Genomic DNA, 2,960 nt, shown 5'->3' on the forward strand with positions numbered 1-2,960 from the left:
GGTCTAAAACAGCTTGTTTCGTCGTATTAAGCACGAATACATGCTTTTCGCGCAGTTATAAGAGAAAAAGTTTTGACGCGTGTCAAAGGGCACTTGTAAAACCGATGTGTTCAGATTTAGCTCGTTTCGGTCTAAAACAGCTTGTTTCGTTGTATTAAGCACGAATACATGTTTTTCGCGCAGTTATAAGAGAAAAAGTTTTGACGCGTATCAGAGGAGCACTTGTAAAACCGATCTGTTGTGATTTAGCTCGTTTCGGTCTAAAACAACTTGTTTCGCTGTATTAAGTAAGAATACATGCTTTTCGCGCAGTTATAAGATAAAAAGATTTGACGCGTATCAGAGGAACACTTGTAAAACCGATGTGTTGTGATTTAGCTCGTTTCGGTGTAAAACAGCTTGTTTCGCTGTATTAGGCAGGAATACATGCTTTTCGCGCAGTTATAAGAGAAAAAGTTTTAAAGGCGTGTCACAGGGACACTAGTAAACACGATGTGTTCAGATTTACCTCGTTTCGGTCTAAAACAGCTTGTTTCGTTGTATTAAGCAAGAATACATGCTTTTCGCGCAGTTATAAGATAAAAAGATTTGACGCGTATCAGAGGAACACTTGTAAAACCGATGTGTTGTGATTTAGCTCGTTTCGGTCTAAAACAGCTTGTTTCGCTGTATTAAGCAGGAATACATGCTTTTCGCGCAGTTATAATAGAAAAAGTTTGAAAGGCGTGTCACAGGGACACTTGTAAAACCGATGTGTTCAGATTTACCTCGTTTCGGTCTAAAACAGCTTGTTTCGCTGTATTAAGCAAGAATACATGCTTTTCGCGCAGTTATAAGAGAAAAAGTTTTTACGCGTGTCACAGGGACACTTGTAAAACCGATGTGTTCAGATTTAGCTCGTTTCGGTCTAAAACAGCTTGTTTCGTTGTATTAAGCACGAATACATGCTTTTCGCGCAGTTATAAGAGAAAAAGTTTTGACGCGTATCAGAGGAGCACTTGTAAAACCGATGTGTTGGGATTTAGCTCGTTTCGGTCTAAAACAGCTTGTTTCGCTGTATTAAGCAGGAATACATGCTTTTCGCGCAGTTATAAGAGAAAAAGTTTTAAAGGCATGTCACAGGGACACTTGTAAAACCGATGTGTTCAGATTTACCTCGTTTCGGTCTAAAACAACTTGTTTCGTTGTATTAAGTAAGAATACATGCTTTTCGCGCAGTTATAAGATAAAAAGATTTGACGCGTATCAGAGGAACACTTGTAAAACCGATGTGTTGTGATTTAGCTCGTTTCGGTCTAAAACAGCTTGTTTCGCTGTATTAAGCAGGAATACATGCTTTTCGCGCAGTTATAAGAGAAAAAGTTTTAAAGGCATGTCACAGGGACACTTGTAAAACCGATGTGTTCAGATTTACCTCGTTTCGGTCTAAAACAGCTTGTTTCGCTGTATTAAACAAGAATACGTGCTTTTCGCGCAGTTATAAGAGAAAAAGTTTTGACGCGTATCATAGGAACACTTGTAAAACCGATGTGTTGTGATTTAGCTCGTTTCGGTCTAAAACAGCTTGTTTCGCTGTATTAGGCAAGAATACATCCTTTTCGCGCAGTTATAAGAGAAAAAGTTTTGACGCGTGTCACAGGGACACTTGTAAAACCGATGTGTTCAGATTTAGCTCGTTTCGGTCTAAAATAGCTTGTTTCGTTGTATTAAGCACGAATACATGCTTTTCGCGCAGTTATAAGAGAAAAAGTTTTGACGCGTATCAGAGGAGCACTTGTAAAACCGATGTGTTGTGATTTAGCTCGTTTCGGTCTAAAACAACTTGTTTCGCTGTATTAAGCAAGAATACATTCTTTTCGCGCAGTTATAAGATAAAAAGATTTGACGCGCATCAGAGGAACACTTGTAAAACCGATGTGTTGTGATTTAGCTCGTTTCGGTCTAAAACAGCTTGTTTCGCTGTATTAAGCAGGAATACATGCTTTTCGCGCAGTTATAAGAGAAAAAGTTTTAAAGGCGTGTCACAGAGACACTTGTAAAACCGATGTGTTCAGATTTACCTCGTTTCGGTCTAAAACAGCTTGTTTCGTTGTATTAAACAAGAATACATGCTTTTCGCGCAGTTATAAGATAAAAAGATTTGACGCGTATCAGAGGAACACTTGTAAAACCGATGTGTTGTGATTTAGCTCGTTTCGGTCTAAAACAACTTGTTTCGCTGTATTAAGCAGGAATACATGCTTTTCGCGCAGTTATAAGAGAAAAAGTTTGAAAGGCGTGTCACAGGGACACTTGTAAAACCGATGTGTTCAGATTTACCTCGTTTCGGTCTAAAACAGCTTGTTTCGTTGAACTAAGCACGAATACATGCTTTTCGCGCAGTGATAAAAGAAAAAAGTTTTGACGCGTATCAGAGGAACACTTGTAAAACCGATGTGTTGTCATTTAGCTCGTTTCGGTCTAAAACAGCTTGTTTCGCTGTATTAAGCAAGAATACATGCTTTTCGCGCAGTTATAAGAGAAAAAGTTTTGACGCGTGTCACAGGGACACTTGTAAAACCGATGTGTTCAAATTTAGCTCGTTTCGGTCTAAAACAGCTTGTTTCGCTGTATTAAGCAGGAATACATGCTTTTCGCGCAGTTATAAGAGAAAAAGATTTAAAGGCGTGTCACAGGGACACTTGTAAAACCGATGTGTTCAGATTTACCTCGTTTCGGTCTAAAACAGCTTGTTTCGTTGTATTAAGCAAGAATACATGCTTTTCGCGGAGTTATAAGATAAAAAGATTTGACGCGTATCAGAGGAACACTTGTAAAACCGATGTGTTGTGATTTAGCTCGTTTCGGTCTAAAACAGCTTGTTTCGCTGTATTAAGCAGGAATACATGCTTTTCGCGCAGTTATAAGAGAAAAAGTTTTAAAGGCGTGTCACAGGGACACTTGTAAAACCGATGTGTTCA

The sequence above is a fragment of the Amblyomma americanum genome, unplaced genomic scaffold, assembly GCF_052857255.1.
Source record: "Amblyomma americanum isolate KBUSLIRL-KWMA unplaced genomic scaffold, ASM5285725v1 scaffold_68, whole genome shotgun sequence".
Lineage (NCBI taxonomy): Eukaryota > Metazoa > Arthropoda > Arachnida > Ixodida > Ixodidae > Amblyomma > Amblyomma americanum.